Here is a 20,103-nt window from a genome sequence, read left to right on the forward strand (position 1 = left end):
ATATAATCAGGTCTTAACCATCATATTTAATACTGTGTGTTTTGTACCGTACTAAAATGATTAGACTATGACGCATTTTTCCTCAACGAAATTATTTCTGGAATGTTTGAATCGTGACCAAATTTTCCAAGGATTAATGTTCCGTCACTTCTCTTAAACTTTCCATTTTAAATCTGTGTGTGTTGACAGAAATATGTTTACTTTCTGGTTTTATTTTTTCGTTCATTACTTTATATTTTCATTGCGTAAATCAATTAACTTGGTGACTTTCCACATTTCCAAACTATATATTGAAAATTTTTAAATTCGCCAAACATTGTTGCATAGCTAGACCTCATCATTTTTTAAAATTTTTAATATCTTATTTTTAAAAAATTAGCAATTAGTTTTTTGCTGTTATGTATTCCTAGATAAGGAGATTCACATGCATTGTTTCACAAAAATTCAAAATTCAGAGTTGAATGATGAGTAATCTTATGACCGCTTCCCATCCTATCTCAAACCAAACTGATAATCACAAGCGCACAAATGAAAATCCTTCGTACTTAAATTGCAAATAAAGAGGATAACAAAAAATGAATTCATCTGCGTACAGCCTGAAAACTCATTAATAGCTAAGCTAGTTTATTTAGTAGTTAAATATTAACGTCTGAGGACCTGGCTCCTGTACTACGTGACTATAAATAAAAAATTAGCACACAGTCTGCATCAGGACTCTACAGAAATTTGAATTGGAACTACAACTTTCTGGGCTTCCGTTACAAAATCTCTCTCTCTCTAAAATTAGTTTCTCTATTATCTAAACTTACTGTGTTTGAGAAAACGTAATAGTAGAAGTGCATGAAAGATTCAATGTAAGAAATAAAGTGCGAATTAAAATCAATTTTACAAGCATTCTGTATTATTTATTGATATACCGTGCTATTAGCTGTACTCAGGTAAAGACCCATTCTATATATTTATCTATAGTATGAAAATATTTTATTCCTGTTTTGAAAAATATTCATAAAATAATAAAAAACATTCTGCCGCCCAGTCAGTAAAGTTGTTAGGGAAGCTGACTGCAATGCCGAAGGGCTTGGGTTTGAATCCCGAAGAAGGCATGGTTGTAACTGTCCGTCCCTTCATAGGAAAGGCAATGGTGGCCCACCTATTATGTGCATGGCTAATAAAGAGACCACCACATCCGGCCTTGCATAGATTAATGGACTGGGTTACATTTGTTATTTTTCACAATCTGCCATTGGAAAAAAAAATAAAAAACATTCTTGTTAACAGCGGCAAAATAATAATGAATTTTCCTACAATTAAAAAGAACATAAGTTTTTAGTTACAGTTTCACTGTTTCAGTTCAATCTAATAAATGGTTCTTCAAATTATTAACACGCATTCAACCATGAATTCTTAAAATTTTTGTTTCCCTCAGAGTTCTTCAATTAATAAAATTAAAAATTTTATTTATTTATTTATTTGAGTTTTACTAATTTTCAACTAATTGTATCTCTTTCTTATCTATGAAATTTTATTTATCTTATATATTTTACATGTTTCAGGCATATTTTATACAGCTTTATTATCTTCTTTACATGGCTTAACATCTATTTTCTTTATACATCATACATATAATACTCTTTTATTTCTTATTTCGAGATTTATTTTAATATTTTCACATTAATGTATAAAATAGAAGAAATGGAAGAAAATCATGCCGAAACATTTCTAATAACATTGTTTTCTTCCATAAAAAAATAGGTTTAATGGAAGGAAAACTTGTTAATTTGAAATTTAAAATTTTTCAGAGTTTAATTTTAAACTCACATTTGTTTTGCGGAAAATCAAGGAAACAGATATGGACACCGTGTTTTTCAAAAAGCAAAAATTGTTTGCGCTACGAAAGAGAAATACTTTACTTAAACAGCTGAAACAAAGTAAATAAACAGCTGAAACAAAGTAAATAAACAGTGAAAAGAAAGCAAAGGTCCTGTAGCCATATATTCAGCAAATCACAGAAACAAAATGTTAGATAAGGCTTTTCTTAAAAGTTTACAAATAAAGAATTGAAAAGAGGCCATAGTTAATAACAACAGCTTTCCAATAATTGAGTTCTTGAGCCATGGATTGACTGGAAAGGAAGTCTTTTAAAAGAAAAAGGTGTAAGTGTTCACGGAAACCATTTTTTGTTTAGAGAGATGATCTGGTGTGGCGAAAAAGGCGAATATAAAAATGTTTTCGTTACACTCTAGTGCTTAAAATAAATTCATTTAATGTAACTAAAATGTTAAGAAAAAGAGAAAAATCGAAGACTTTATTTCGAGAGTAAACTGAATTACTTGATCAACAGAATGGGTCGGTGGTTAGAACGATTTTTAAATCACAAAATCAATATCATTCTAAGATTTAATTTCAACCGGATTGAAATTTTTACTTAGTTTAATAGTTTTACATAAGACATTATTATTGAATAACTTGTAGAATAAAATTACTGAAGAGCATTTTGATATTAACTTCAGTAGAAATTATTTGCAAACTGATACACATTATTGTAAATTTGCATCCTGCGCAAAAAAAAAAAAAAAAAAAAAAAAAAAAAAAAAAAAAAAAAAGAATAATTCTGTCTCCTGTTCTATTAGGCTGAATGATGAAATTCAAACTGCATTTTTTATATCTCGAAAGCACGACAAAGTATATATTGTTACGAAATGTCCAGGAACGGTAAGATGGGTTCCCCGCAAAGCAGTTTTAGGGTTGCCATAAAATGGCAAGAGAAGGCAGGGTTGCCACATTTGGCGAGAAATCGCCCATTTGGAGACGAAACTGGCGGTATACCATGGACGGATGGAGAACCTTCTGGAACGAATTCTTACCGGTTTAGCCCAGAATGTTCTCGAACATGAGCCAAAAGCTGTATAAATCCTGCTGGTTCGCAGTTAGTGCGAGTGTGCCTCGTCTAGAGTGCGAGCTAGAGTGTCTCATCTAGTTAGTCCGTGCGGAGACGTCGTGTTGACAGCCCGCCAGCGAGTGCCGAGTGGGTCGAAGAGTGTATCGCGGTAAGTGCATCGTCGAGAGAGTGTGTTAAGCTCCGGGAACGACTCAACCGAAGAGTCGGGATCTGTACTCTGTGTGTCGTCGAGTGCATCGCGAGTTGTAGAGTGGAGAATCTCGAGAGTACGTGGAGTACCGAGAACGACAGAGCAGAGTCGGAAGCTGTATTATAGTGCTTTGCAGTGAAGCTGTTTCCACCCTTTGTGCCTGATAGTGTGAAGGCTGTGTCGCTGAACGTGTCAGCGTGTTTATAACAGTCCGACGACTGTAAAAATGATTTTGGAGCTCTCCTGATTAATATTTCTAAATAAAGTGTGTTTCGATATTCCATCAAGTGCTGTCGTAGTTATTCACTCCAAATCAGCACGAACCTGTGAAGAAAATTAAACGTAACGATATATTAGATTTATATACTATATTGCATTGTTCTAGCATAGGTATATTGAAATAAAATCGGACTTTTTCTTAAATGACATGAAAATGTTTTTCCATATTTTGATTCTACGATTCAAATTATGCTTTAATTTTAAATTTTGTAAAATTTGGTATGAACTTTACGGAGAAATTCAAAAATTTATCTTGCCGCAATTTTTCTTAAAATTTTCAACTGCTCGTGCGATTTTTACAAAACTTGGCAGTTTGCCATAGTTTGACTCGTAGAATCGAAATATGGAAAAACCTAGGCATGTCATTTCAGAAAAAGTCCAATTTTGTGTCAAAATACGTATATTAGACAATGCTATATGTAAATCTAATACATATCCTAAGTCGAGACATGAAAAACGCAAGGTGAATTTCGTCAATCGGTCTAGTAGAACGTAAGATACAGAACTGTCATTTTTTTTTCTCAGTGTATATATATGTAGTTATTTATATGTTAATTTGTATACAAGTTTCTTTTGTATAATTGTATATTATTTTTCGTTCTTTTATTTATTGTATTTTGCTCAATATGTTATGTTTATTTATTATGTACGCTTTTCAGTTCTTGCCAATTCGAAGTTTCGGGAAAATGCTAAATGCCCTAAAAGCAATTTTTTCCCAAGCTTCCAAAATTACTTATCATATTCCTTTGAGAAGCCTTAAAAATAAAAATTTGCAAGCGACAGTCAGTTCAAGTATTTGCGACTGTTTTCCTAATGAGTATCTCGTAAGGTAGTTAATATTTTAGACTTTGCTCTGCGATGATTTTTTTTAGGATCTGAGATATATATAGTGTTATAAGATATTACTCCAGCCTTCTTAGTACGCCTTCGTGGTGTAATGGTCAGCACACTCGGCGCGTATTCGAAAGGTCCGAGGTTCGAGTCCCGGCCAGAGTAATGATCATTTTTCTTGCACTGTTGTTTCAAAATAACCTAATGTCTTTACAGGGTGTAAAGAAACATTTTGCCTTTGTTTTATCCTTGGGTTATTTATAACTGATTACTTTGTCAATAGAAATTATTATTTATTTCAATAAAGACTCAAGCCTTTCTATATATCTTGCCTAGTTATTTAAGAAGATATTCTATGAATCCATAACATCCCACTCATATGTGCACATTGTTTTCATTGAAGGAAAGTGCTCAAATTCTACAGTGTGTAGTGGTTAAATCTTTTGTGAATTAAGTATGAAAGAGACTTTTACTAATGAAAACTCTTCTACAGAAAATAGATGAATTTCTTACGTAATAAATGAAGCTTCGTAAAATACGCGATTTCAGGGAAAAACTCTTTCGTGAGTAGCTTAGGCAACATCTTTACGTTTTGATAATAACATTCCTCTATAGTATTAATCTGATAATAAAATGCTACAGTCTGATTTAAATCCATTTGACTTGTGCTCTTTGTATCTAATTACTGAAATTAGTACGATGCTATTATCCTCATCTCTGAAGTCAATTTTCTTTTTCTGTGACGTTACTTCTGAACGTTCATTATGAATTCCCCATTCGTAATTCCCAATCGTTAAAACTAACAGACCATAGGAAAGACTTGAGAGCTCAGACACAAAGCCATAATTCAATTACGAGAGAAAACTTCTGATTGGATCATTTTCCATTAATGAACTACAGCAAGCAGAGCAAGTGGCATATAATTTTCTCCCTTTCTAGCATAAGTGTTATTTAGTAAAGTTACGCTGATAGGATACAAACGCTTTGAGAATGTTTATCCTCATTGGTATCTACAACTATGAGAAAAAGCAGTTACAAGAAGCGATTTAAACTACTACAAATCGAGAGGGAAATGTGGCCATTATTCAAACATTGGTTGTTATCGTTTCAGACATTAATACGTGAGCTATACCTTTTATGAAAGCAAAAAATGTGTTTTAATTGTCACAATAAACGTTAAATTAATACGTCAGTATAATATACTCTCGGAGATTGAGTATAAAACAGGAAGACGATTGGAATACAACCTAGAAATATCTTGTATGTTATGAGTATCTGGTTCTGCAATAACAAGAGAAGAAATATGTGCACACTGCGTCTATAACGTTTTAGGCCTCAGTTTCTTCAAAATCCGAAACTGAAGGAAACAACATTCTTACTCCTTAGCCTTGAATAGATGATCTTTATAAATCTATACAACGTTTGGCAGTTCATATAGCTGCTCCATTGTGCAGCTCATCCTTTATACTCAACTTTTTATTTATATATCTAATTACGACTTCCTGAATCTCTTCAGTCATATACAAAAATAATTAATTGACCTTTATGGAATATTAAGGAAACACCTTTAGGATTGCCTTTAAGAAAGACAATGCAGTTCTCAAGGGTCAAGACGAATTAATAAGGGGTGGCTGAGAACTGTGATATTTTTCTTAATGCTAGAAGCTGATTGCCGAGAATACTGTTGTGTGACAGCCTATTGTCGTGCAGCTGAAAACAGTTATTTGATTGAGTGATTCAGTCTCTGAGTTCTCTTAAGAAGTCTATCCAATGTGTCTTTATAAAATATAAAATTCATCTTATGTAGCTCAGAAACAAATGACTTGAGAATTATCATTTTTCCATCGAAAATATATAATGTATGTATATATATGTTATCTCGAAGATGTTGCCTTGGAGTAATTCTCATTACGTTGTAATGTCGTGTGGGACCAACTTGTCAGCAACTGTGGTAGTGACTGCTACTAAGTGTGAAGTTACACAGACACGTAAGAAGGGTTTAAAGCCCTTTTTATTCAACCTTTAAAATAACAGCTGCGTCCACTTGACGCTCACAAACTACCCGTCGGTTTAACTGAAACAGAATGTAAAACTGGAAAATAATGACTAGATGAATAAATAACGAGATCACTATCCATGAGGCTCTGAGATCTTAAACTAACCTAACCGCGTTCTAAAATACCGCTGAGATTCAGCGAGATTACTAATTAAGCAGTTGAGAGATCCAACAAAATCTGCCGAGATAGGCACACAGGCCGACACGCGCGGTTCTAAAATTTCTACCTAGCAACCTTCACGTTCGCGATTCAAGAAGTACACCTACAATCTCGTTTTCCTTCTATTTAAACTCAACTTACTTCTGCTAAATTTGAATATACTGCGCGCTGTACTACAATTTACATACTCTAGCATTGGCAATTCTAGGGGAAAATAGAGGCTGGACAGGAAAGATAACTTAAAATAAATGTTAGTTAAAATAAATATAAACCATAAACCCTACAACGTGATCACAAAAAAGACATTTAATTTGGACGTGGAGAAACTTTTCATATTTCAGACCCAAACACAGAATAGATATATTTCAAACATCTTTAAAGAGAAAAAAATAAGATGTCCGTTAATAAAAAAATTAAATTTTCAGTCTATGCGTCATTAATCTTAATTACGTCATCCGTTCTCACGAGATTTTTCTTTTGCTTCGTTTCTGTTGCAGAGCTTTCAGCAGGTTTCATTCATTACTTTGCAGCTGTATTCAACACGTCGTATTCAGAATGTTGCAGAAATCCTGAATACATACACTTATGCATCCCGATATGACAGGTCCTGGCGATACGAAATATACAGTAAAATCTAAAATAATTTTATAAAAACGAAGGAAACAAAAAGTAGTTAAGAATGAAGTGGATGCGAGGGATCTTTTTCAAACCCCGGCCGAATCCCCACATTAAATCGTGGTTGTTGTCTAAGGGAATTATCACTCTACGTGCACAAACAAGATATTTAATTTGGATCGATAAATTTGAGACACAAACACAAAATAAATATCTTTAAAGACAAAATGTCCTAATACTTAATTAACAAAAGTCTTTTTTCAGTCACTGCATCATTCATCTTAACTGCATCATGCTTTTTCTTGAGACCCTCTTTACTTTTTTTACTGCAGAGTTGTGTTGCGTTGCAGGAATCCTAGATACTTAAACACACTGATATATGTATATGTATATATATATATATATATATGTCTAATCTTAACGAACTATATTTCTACTTCTTAGACTTTATAAACTTTCGAATTCAAACGGAGCAGCAAGCATTTCTATGTTGTTAGTAACAAGGGAGAAAGAGAATGTGACGTGTCCAAAATAAAATCTCCATTCGGTGTCATTTAGTTTCAGTTCAGATATGCCCCTATTAGCTAAACTTAAGTTCTGATTTCCAAATTTGAAACTAACTTTGGTTGAAGCCTTATATAAGTGTCTGCGGGATTGGCGTTATGTTCCAGAATCATAAGATATTTTTTGAGAGCAGAAATGATGAAAAATGAGCAACGACTTCTCCTCGAATCGAACCACGGACCTCTGGAATACGCGCCCAGCGTATTCCAGGCTACCACACCATGAAGGCATGCTAAGAAGGCGGGAGAAATATCTTATAATGTAAAAATCATTGACATAGAAATAAATTTGGAAATCGTACAGTTTAGAGAGATTTATCATAAGTCTTTATTATTTTAGAGCAGAAAGACAAAATAACCAGTAGAGCGTAATTAACCAATATAACAGAGACTTAAGGGACTATTGCAAACTTTAGTAGTATATACACTTATATAAAAAGTGATTAAAAATTCTGACAGAAGTGTAAATGCAAGTACAGGAGACCAAGATAAACAGATTTTTAATGAATGTACGTGAGAAAACAGTACGTTGAGATGGTACAAGGAGGAGCAAATAAAAATGCTTTACTTGCGTAAAACGTTATTCCTCCAGATGATTTCGAGAAACATGCATCGCTATATCAACCCATATTTTGCCGACACAGATTTTATCCTTTCTGAATTACCCTAAATAGTGCGTATCAAAATTTTTTGTGACTAATGGATAGTAAATTCCTACCACTTCTAACACTAATGTTGTTTTTTAAATTCTCTGACATTTTTTATGATGTCTTGAGATTTATGATAGGTTCAAGCAGAGCGGATAGAAATTAGTTCCATAGTAGTCCATGAATAACAGCCGTCCCACATGAAGAAAATAATGGACTCCATTATGAATTGCGTGAATTGCGTTCATTATATCAGGCACTACTATACTGTTGTCTTAAAGCATTCTACATCAAGCTATTAAGTCTAACACTACTTTTTCCTGAACGTCATAAAGTATTAAATATACATTTAAAACAGCTTTCGGAAATTCAGCAAAACTCAGTTTCGAGCTGGCTTTAATTTTAAAGAAATACTGAATATATATTTGAGGGAATGAGGAAGATGAATAAAACAACAATTTGAGCGCAGTTTGAGTAAAAGAACATCAAAAACTCTTATGTGAAATCACGCGCTTAAAATTTCACATAGAAAATACATTTCAGAAAAAAGGGCATTTATAAGATTTGCAATCTGTGAAATTTCCAAAAATTAAAAATATTGAATAGCAAAAATATAATCATTTCTTCTCAGAATCAGTCGATTTTTGAAGACCATAGCTATAGCATACATTTAAAAAGAAATCTTGTTTCTGAATTTTAAAATTAAAATTTTCTGTGTCTTGTGTACTTATTTATATAACATTTATTTAAAGCTTGATACAACCTGAATTTTTAACTAAATTATATATTTTTCAGCATGTGTCATCTGAGGAAAGGACACTTCTATTTAAGGGACAAAATGTCTGATGCGGTGGGTGTTCCTTACTGGGAGGTACTACTGTAATTCCATTTTTATGCCTGGGACTATCATCTTCAGGAACTCCTTTTTAGTAATATTATGCTTGTTTTCTTCTACCTGTAGCTATGGAAACTAGTTCGAACAGACGCATCTGCCAAAAAAAAGTAATATGTTTTAACTATTTGATTGAAAATACGGATTATATTTAATAAAAGTCCATTTCATAGTCAATATCATTATTGCAAGTTGCAGGATGGTGTCGCATGGAATATAAGGCAATTTTTCTGCATTCAACGACCACCAGCAGGCAAGCAGTTGCTAACACTATAGTTTTGATCCGCCACCAGCTGCCGAGCGGTAAAAGTCGCTAAACACTGATAGTTTGGTCCGGAGTTCGAGTCCCGGCAAACTGGCTGGCTGCATGGGAGTTTTCATTGTTTTCTTATGTGTTACATGGATACGAGCCAGTTTCTTTTAAAAAGACTTTCACGGGGCATCACTCCTTTTCCGTGTAGTGTCTATGGGTGGAGCACGTAATAAGTAAAAACAATATTATTTTGATCCTGATTTAAATCTCTTCAAATGGGCTGATGGGATAGGCCTTTTTGTGGTTTTTTTCCCCCACTGCAGTTGGAAAATCATACAGTTTCCCTTAGGAAATTTTCCTTAGTATCACTTTCCATTAGGCAGATAGCCTTCGTGTGCTATGCCATAACTAATAACATTCTGCCGGAACAGTTCTCTACAGACACTTGAAAATTATGCTTGTTCATTTTTTTACCTGAAGCTCTGTAAAATAGACCGTACAGATGCAATTACTTATATACAATTTTTTTAATATTTAGTTATGGAAAATATATGCTGCGTTTAATAATAAATTAATTCACACTCAAGACCGTTATAAAAAATTTTAGTACACAAAACAAGTAAGCAGGATGATAATGTACCAGGGTCATGTTTCTACCAGCTAAGATAGAAAAATGGAATACAAACGAGAAGACTAAATGAAGTTTTCGTGACTTAGTTTCTAGGTAATATAAAAAAAGATGAGTTTCCTTAGTGAATTCCACACTAAGACGTCTTATTCTATAGGCGTTCCATACGCGTAGTGTTGCTTTTAATTAATCAAATCGACATATCTGTCTGTGAACACCATTATACACAAATTTATTTAGCTTATTTTTTAGCTCTACATGAAACAGACAAAATTCATTCCTTAACTACATCTAGCTTTAATTATATGTTTTTTTAAAAAATTGCTTAAATATATGTAGTATTTAATAAAGGTTTAATTAATAATTTATATTGCTTTTTCAAGCTGCAGTACACGCAGAAATTAAGCAGGATGATTTCAGATGGAACATACAAACCATCTTATACTCCTTTTATTATTTAACAACTCGCTACCCACAATGATGAAGAAATTTGGATATATAGTAATTAACTCTAATTTTCAATTACGATCACGATTTCACTAAGTTATGCAACAGAAATTATTAGGAGCAGTTACTTTCCTACTTACGTAATTTCAATTACCTGCTACAATTGCAATTACATTATAATTCTTATTATAGAATACATAATTGTAGGTTATGCAATTACTTTGTATTTAAATTTACAATTACAATGTGATTGCAATTACACTGTAATTGTAATTAGATTAACACAATTACTATGTAATTGTAGTTATGTTATACACGTTTTTTGCAAATATAATTACAATTTAATTGAAATTACATTGTAATTGTAATTAGGTTTCACAATTACGATGTAATTATAATTATATCATTATCGCAGTTACATTGTAATTGTAAATGCAAAAGCAATTACCTTTCAACTGCAATTACAAAGTAACTGTATAATGTAATAACAGTTACAATGCAATTGCAGTTAAATGCAGTTGTAATTGTATTTACATTTTGCCCAACTCTGGCAGCTAGCCCGTTCGCTTGAGTTTGAACAACTAGTGATTAGTGATTAAATTAGAAAAATTATAGCCATTAATATTTTTAACCAAAATTGGGGTTAGCCAAGAAGGGTTCTTAGTCTCAAAACGGCATTTTGCGTCGGTTCTCTATAGATGGCTGTTTCATTTTTCAAATTGTTGCCAACAAATATTATCACTCTGCACTATATTTTAAGAAATCCAATAATGGACAATCTGCATGAATGCAAGTATGCTTCTCGCTTTGTGAAAAAATAACGGTACCTTTGTTTTGGTACGGAGTCATCACATTCTGAATAACTTAGTCCTCCACCAGAACACGGGCACCTGGAAGCACAAATTTGCTTTATTGTCTGTTTCATATTTGTAATACTCTGACAAAGTTTTGATTAAAAATCTCAACGATTTGAAAGCGACCAATGGCAACATTGTACGAAAAGAACTTTTTATCTCCAAGCGCGGGACCGTCTATCGGAAATTCTAAAGATAATAAGATATGCTGTTTTTAAATATTTTTGGCCCAAATGCTCTCGAAACGTCTATGTGTGTGTCATTGAAACCTCCGCCCCCTTTGAGCGTAATTTGGAACCTGAAAGAGTTTTTATTTGGGGGGGAAAAGAGTTCTTGATGGGTCAAGTAACATGTAAAAGTTGAATTATCTGAGCAGTGACTTTAACGAATGATTCATCGCCATCTGTGCATATTCCCAAATACATTTTAATATTCGTAAACTTTACTATAAATCTTCCCCTTTTCATATTTATCCAGCTGACAGTAAAATAATAATATTTTATCGATGTTTTCTTTATAACGAAATTAATGTATAAACAATATTTACTCAGTGGATCTAATATATACTAAAAACTGAGTTATTTTTTAAATATCAATTGTTCTGTAGAAATAAATCGTAGATTTTGTGCTTACTTTAAGGTTTTATAACAAGTTATTCGAAATAGTCGTGGCTAATTCAAAAAATTCCATTGTTGACTAATGTCGTTTGACGAAAGAAGTTTTCTAATTTCGTACTTTCGTGAAGTATTTCTACATACCAGCCTCTCTTTCCCGAGGTTGTACGAGCTTTCTAGTTTTCGAAATTAGATATTAAACTTCTTATAACGTGAATAAATATTTTTCGCTAACAATCATAAATTTCTCAATATATTTGTTTCTTTATTTGAAGACTTTAATAGTCGTTCGAACTATTCTTTTAGTTTATAGTTTCTTTTAGTTTTAGTTTATTGTCGGACTAATAACGTATCTAAGTTTCAAGATGCTGTGTAAATTTTAATGATTGCATCCTCTCCATAGCAACTTACAAGAAATCTTGCAGCATATTTACGGCAAATAAAGGGGGTGTTCATTATAGTCTCGGTTGCTGAAAGTAAAGCCAGAATATTGTTAAAGAAACATCTTACCACATTACTTGTATAGAGGCCAGTTGTTTCTTATAATCCAGTTCTTGGAGACAATGCACTAATAATGAAAATGAAAGTCTAGTATGTACAAAAATAATCTTCCAATTATTAAAAAAATTACTAAAAATAAATTTAAATATCTGAAATTACGCGCAAAAAGGCGGTTTTTAAAGTTTTGTGTGTTACCTTTATCGCACTTAAACCATAAAATTCAAGTCAACAGCAATATCTCAAAATAATTTTAAAATGAGCATATCTTTAGAATTTACAATGCACAGTCTCACGCGCTGGAGATAAAAATGTCTTTTTTTTTTCCTTACAGTTTTGCCATTACTCGCTTTGAAATCGTTGACTTTTTTAATCAGAAATTCATTAAAGTTTTACAAAATATGAAATTTTGTAATTTAAAATAGATGATAAAACAAATTCCAAGTCCGGGCTTCCAGATCCTCATATCCTAGTGGAGGACAACTTATTGAAAATGTGATGTCTCTAGGTACCGTTGTTTTTTCGCAGTGCGAGAAACATACATACATTCATTCAGGTTCTTCATTATTTAAATTCTTTAAATATAGGGTGTCCCAAAATTAACGCAAGATTTGAATTTGGCGCCACTTTTGCATTAAGTTGTTCGCAACCCTGATAAAAGAACAGTTTGAAAGCCGAGAGTTTAGGGTTAGTGAAAATGGAGCGTTATACGATACAACAACGTGTCTTCATTATTGAACAATATTTTAAAAATAATGTGTTTAGCGGCCGCAGTTCGAAAATTTTATACAAAATATGGTAAAAATAGTGTTTTAACATCGTCAACTGTGAAACAGTTAATTGAAAAATTCATGGAGACTGAATCAGTTGAAGACGCTAAACACACCGGTCGTCCAAAAACAAGCCGTTCAAATGTCAATATTGAAGCAGTGCGTAAGAGTGTTGGTGAAAACCCAGGAATATCAATTCGGCATCGTGGACAAGAATTGCAAATTTCAAAAAGCTCTCTACAGCGTTAACTCACAAAAGATCTGTGTCTTCATGCTTACAAAATTCAATTAACACAACAACTGAACCCTAATGACCATGAACAGAGAATTCGTAAAATGGATTATTAATTATCAAAAAGTGGATGCTGATTTTTCGAGCAAAATAATCCTAAGCGATGAAGCACATTTTCACCTCTATGGCTTTGTTAATCGCCAAAATTACCGTGTTTGAGGTGTGATTAGCGCAAAACAAATGCACCCACACTGTTTGGTGAGGATTTGGGGCAGGAGGCATTATCGGAACATAATTTTTTGAGAATAAGGCTGGTCAAGCAGCAACTGTTAATCGTGCTCGATATCGTGACATGATAACACAGTTCATTCTGCCGAAATTGGATGACACTGATGTGGCCAATATGGGGTTTCAACAAGACGGTGCCACATGCCATACAGTCAATGAAACATTTCAATTACTGCATGAGACAATTCCTGATCGTGTAATCTCTCGTTTCGGTGATCAGAATTGGCCCCCTATATCATGTGATTTAACACCATTAGATTTCTTCTTATGGGGTTATTTTAAGTCAAAGGTCTATGTCAACAATACCACAACAACGCGTGCATTACAAGAGGAAATTAAACGCTGCATCAACGAAATTTAGCCACAATTATGCAGAAAGGTTGTGAAATATTTCAACGAAAGGGTGCGTATGTGCCAGCAAAGCCTTGGAGGGCATTTTCCCGATGTGTTATTCCATAAATAATCCTATCCTATGTACTTTATGATTCACTTAATAAATGTCTAAAGACTAAAAACTCTCTTTCATATTGAATTCAAATCTTGCGTTAATTTTGGAACACCTTTTATAATGCGAGGCTCTAATATTTGGTGGCAGCAATATGAAAAGGGAACCGACATTCATAGTGAACCAACGCAAAATAAATAGCCCTTCTGGGTTATTAATTTTGCCTTCTGGGCTATTAATTATTAATTAAATTAATTCCTTCTGGGCTATTAATTCTCTTTGGGCTAACAATAATTAAATAGTTAAGACTATATTATTGGACGATCCGCCCAGACGGTATAGTGGTTAGGGAAACCTGATTGCGATACCGAAGGGCCTGGGTTCGAATTCCGGAGAAGGCATGGTTGTAACTATCCGTCCCTTTATAGGAAAGGCGACGGTGGCCCACCTATTAAGTGCCTCTATAATAAAGAGGCTACCACATCTGGCCTTGTATAGATTAATGGACTGTGTTACACTGTTACTGTTCACAATCTGCCATTGGAAAAAAAATAGTATTGGGCGATCTTGACCTTCCAAATCTTACAAATTTAACTGCTTGCCAGCCATGAACTACCTGTGCACAAGTAACTTCCTCTGGCTGATATGGGGTGGGCATATGTAATATTCGGCATTTAGTTAATTTCTTTACACAAGGATTATAGAAAGCCCGATTATCCCTTTTAGAGGTCGAACTCGGACCAGCTATTAATTGAACCAATCAGTTGAATAAGCGAACTGATTGGTTCAATTAATAGCTGGTACACCGCAATAAGACACATAAGAAATGCATCAACTATTTATATTCTCGCCTACCTACCGAAAGATAAATGGAAGAAAGCCGGAAGACATCAGCACAGAATCCTATTATGAATTATCATCCATTATTTTAAGTTTGAGAGAGATTTATGAAAACAATACGAGTCTAGAATGAACGTTAATATAAAATCTCTTCGACTTCCGTTAGTATAAAATCTCTTCGATTTCTTCGACTTCCGGAATAGAGATTTTCAGATTACCGACTAATGGACTAACTTGATATATCACAAAAAAGAAGAAATGCTTTGGTTTGATCTCTTATAAATTTACTACTTACTTAAGCGAAAGTTGACTTAGTTTACTACTCGTATTTTTGGTAGTATCCATATAGTACTACTTGTAATTATTTGTTTTATTAAACAAATATTTTTCATTAAAGATATTACCAGCATGACGTTATTGAAGCATTTCATAAATATAAGAGAAAAGAATCAGTCTGTAAAAGTGAATCTCTGCCAGTGACAATCACTAACCGCTATTCGTTGTGGTTTGATTCGCTTGTTTAGATTATAGAAATTCATTTGAAAGCTGTCTGCCAAACGTATGCCTTCGTGTAGGATTTTTTAAAGAGAATCTGCCTCGTATTTATGTTAAATATAGGAAAATTGAGCCAGGCCGTTTGCCGAGAATTGAACCTGAATTGAGCTCTCAGAGTTCAACAGTTTTATTGCTCAGTGACTGGCGGGCTGTTTTGTTGAAAATGTTGTTCGCTTGTAGCACGAAGGTTTGAGGAAAATTTAGGAATATCTCTAAATTTAGGAGATTTTATGTTCTTGTTGATATCACAAAATATAAATATAGTATAGTATAGCATAGTATTTTTTTCTATTTTAAAGTTACAAGTGATATAATAAATAGAATCACCAAATTTCATTCGGTTTGCTAACAATTTTTTATAGTTATCATTTCTGGTTGTTACTTAGCTTTTGGAAACCAGTGTAGCTTTTACAGTGGCATCCGCACTAAAACGGAGTATAATTCATTAACACAAGGATCTGATCAACCCGGATCTCCTATTTCTCCACAGGCACCTTTCAAAGAATTATCGGTTACAGCCGAAAACATCGCGGACGAAAACGTCGTGGAGAAAACAACGGAAACCGAAAACGTCGTGGTACGAAACATCGCGGGAGAAAATAAAGCAAAGGGAAAACATCGTGGTACAAAATATCGTCGTCGAAAATAAAGCGGCTCAAAAACTTCGCAATTTAAAAACATCGTTGTAAAAAAATTAAGTATCTACAAATCATCGCAGGACGATAACATCGCAGACATGCGATTTTAATGCTTTAATAATGATAAATGGATATTTGCATAATGATTTGTGAGTGCAAGATGGAAAGAAGGGTAATTTTTACTTTCATATTTTTTATTAAATAATAAATTTTAAAGAAGAAGAAATCTAAACAAAGCAAGAAATAACTTTAACAAAAGTGAAGCAAATAATCTCATAATTAACTTAACAATTTTTCATAGATAAGGTCACGCAGTTACTTATCTTTTTTTTCTATTTCTTTTTAGATTACACTTTTCATGAAAAATTACGAGCAAAACTTTATAAAAAAATAATTTATTAATGACCTTTGTTAGTTAACTTTGTCAGTTTAAAATTCGATTAAGTGCTATAATTTGCATTAATTTTCTATGTTTAAGTTTCCATATTACATTTTCAGCAAATATTTATTAGTTAATAAATAAATATGAAATTAAAAATTATCCTCCTTTCCATCTTGCGCTCACAAATCATTATGCGAGTATCCTTTTACAATTATTAAAGCATGTCTTGTAAACGCATGTCTGCGGTGTCATCGTCATGCGATGATTTGTAGGTACTTTATTTTTTTACCACGATATTTTTGACGACGATTTTTTTAAACTGCGAAGTTTTTGAACCGCTTTATTTTCGATGACGATGTTTTAGAACTCAGATGTTTTCTCTTTGCTTTATTTTCTCCCACGATGGTTTGTACAACGACGTTTTCGCCTTGCGTTGTTTTCTCCGCGATATTTTCTTCCGCAATGTTTTTGCCGTGGTGTTTTCGGCGGATACCGAATTATCGTACTTCGCTGTGCGAATGTAAATGTAAGTGGTGTAAACGGTTAGCATATGCAGCTAGCAATTGAACTAACTGAGGTTCGAATCTCGGGAAAAGGCACAACTGATTTTTCATTAAGCAATTTATTATAAATAAAAAAACCTTCTTAATAAAAAACTTAAAAATATACAGGGTCATTATCTGCACAATTCTTTGCTATCGGAGATATATACATGAATGGCCAGTTTATAATGACAAGACTATTCAAAAGATATAGACTATTCATTATAAATTTTTATTTCTCATTATTAATACACGTTACTTGTTTCGAAATATTGTACTAGAAAGAGGACTGGAACTTATTCAAAGAACTAAAACTATAAATTCTTCAGCAACGTATTTACCGATAATACTACTGATTTCTCATAAATTCTTAATACTGAAATCATAGTTTATCCGTCCTTACATATCGCTGATCCTTTATATCGCTACCAGTATATACCGCTCGACCTTTAGTGGGTATCCTGTCTAACTCACTAAAGCGACCACCCCACAGAGGCGTCATAGACCGCTAAGGGCTTAAATAGACATCCAAATGTTTCATTGTGTGTGTACTTGTGATGCTTGTGGGAATCGAGACGTGCAAAACCGATATATTAATTAAATACATATTTTAATCTCTAATTTTTAAGGACATAGTTGCAAATTCTGTCTGTCTTCAATAATACGTTTTTGAGATACCTTATCTTTACTTGGAAAATATAGTTCATTCACCTAATGTTCACAGCCTTAATTTGCATCGTTTTATCGATTAAGAGTGTTAAACCAAGAAAAGACGAGAGATGAAAGCGCTTCAAACTAACATACACTAATGGTTCAAATATAACCAAAATAATTGAATTGCTAATTTCTTTTGGAGCCTCCCGCTAATCACTTAGCGTGCATATTTATTTTGATTAGAAGATGCGGCGACGGTATCGTAAATTGACGGAATGACATTTTAAATATTCGTACTTAATGACTGAAAGTAATAAGCTAAGGAATCTGTAAAAATCCTTTTCCAGAAAATGGACTTCGCATGTTTAGTAACAATCTTTAAAAAATGTTTAAAAGTGTATTAAGTTGTCTTAAGAGAAGTGGTAATTGTTGCTGATGAAATATAAAGAGGTAAATGAACTTTAACAGGTATAAACCAAGCTTAAGATACCACAAATACAATTATTTTACGACAGATATGATAACATGGTCATTAAAAGTTATGATAACCTGTTCATTTTCTTTTAAAAAATGCACTCACTGTTTTATTAAAAGCTATAAAAATTACAAAATACATGCGATATTTCCAAGTAAAATAATAAAATTCATTGAACAAAGCAAATAAAGTGTGGGTTCATTGAACTCGTATTATACCGCATTAAATGTTAAATAAGCACTACAACAGCATATTTCTATATAGAGAGTTAACCAGTGGATGTAGGTCAGTGATCAGTATAATGGCTATATTATTTCATTCTATATTTCAGTTCATTCCAGTATATTTCAGTACAACTGGAGTGCACATTCTAAAGGAATTAAAGCTAGAACTTTCCTCTCTCGCTAGGATTTATTTAGGTTATTCTTTGTATGGTTAAATTTGTATTTATAAGTTTCAATTCACGAAAGAAGTGTTGAAAAGAACGACACACGTATCCAAAATCAATATGTGTATCGTACTTCGATTATCTCAAAGCTGAAAGAAGCTCTGAAAAAGCTTTGTTCACCAGCAAAATTCTTGAACTTGAATTCTTTAGATTTCTTTCCATGTCCCCAGTAGACTCCTTTCTGAGACGGATTGTGAATAAACAGTATAATGAACGCTGTGGGCTGATAGTGCAGAATTTTGTGCCCAAATTACAGAGGCGATAAAATTGTTTCAAGCCCGTGGAATGAGCATCGCCCAAACAGAGCTCAAGTTATAAACGGCACTAAAATGAAGGTTACTTAAATTTTTGAAAAATTCTATATAGATTTATAAACCATACTACAATAAACACCCTGATTTCAAATATATGTAAAATATTACACTTTATTTTAAGATATCAAATATGCATGATAATTTGAAACTACAAAAACAGAAAACATATACTTTAACCTGAGTAAATGAAGTATGAATGCATATTACGATTAGCTTGTGTACTATGCCCCTATGAGCATTTATGAGTTAGTAGGTTCTCAAACGTTATTAAACCTGTTTCAAAGATATCATATAGATCAGGGTTTCTTAAACTTTTCTCAGTCGCGACCCTTTTTTATCACTGAGATTTTTTCGTGACCCCCAGGGCCCCATAATTTACAAAAATTTTGTGGAACCCCATAAGTATTACACAAATCCAACACACGCGTGAGTGAAACTGTCAATTTTTTCATTTGTACTGTAATATACTATTGCAGGTTTAGGTCATTAACTTTAATTTGTAATTTTAAGACATAGAACAATGTTAAAATTTTAAATAAGTAGCAGGCGAAATGACACAGTCACGTGCAAAGTAAGGAAAAATGAACGTTTGCATTATAAAAAGAAATGCGTCGAAACGTTTTCGTTTTTTTCTTTGTCTGTATTGTCTTATCTTTATCTATTTTCAGATACATTGTGTAAAAATATTTGGTAATTGTAAAATTATTATAATAAGTTAAAGGAATATCAAAACTGCTAAAATGTCTGGCGATCCCCAGCTGCAGGACTCGCGACGCCCTTGGGGTCGCGACCTACCGTTTAAGAAACCCTGATATAGATAAAAAATAGTTGGGGCTTGATTAAAAACTGATCAGAAATAAATACACGCATCCCCAAGACATATTATTCTAAAATCATCAACTTTAGAATACGGAGAAGATTTAACATTAGAATTCATAGGTCATCATGAAAAGTCATCAAGAAAATCCAATTCCCTCAGGGCTGTTATGGTAATGAAAGAATGTTATTTTCTGATAGGAAATGAAAATGTATGACAATGCAAGTCTTAACTAGCAGTAAACCCTGTCACAAGAATGAGTAAAGTTACTATGTTC

This window comes from Stegodyphus dumicola, chromosome 3 (assembly GCF_044657685.1).
Source record: "Stegodyphus dumicola isolate Sdum_Otavi_A_Nest chromosome 3, ASM4465768v1".
Lineage (NCBI taxonomy): Eukaryota > Metazoa > Arthropoda > Arachnida > Araneae > Eresidae > Stegodyphus > Stegodyphus dumicola.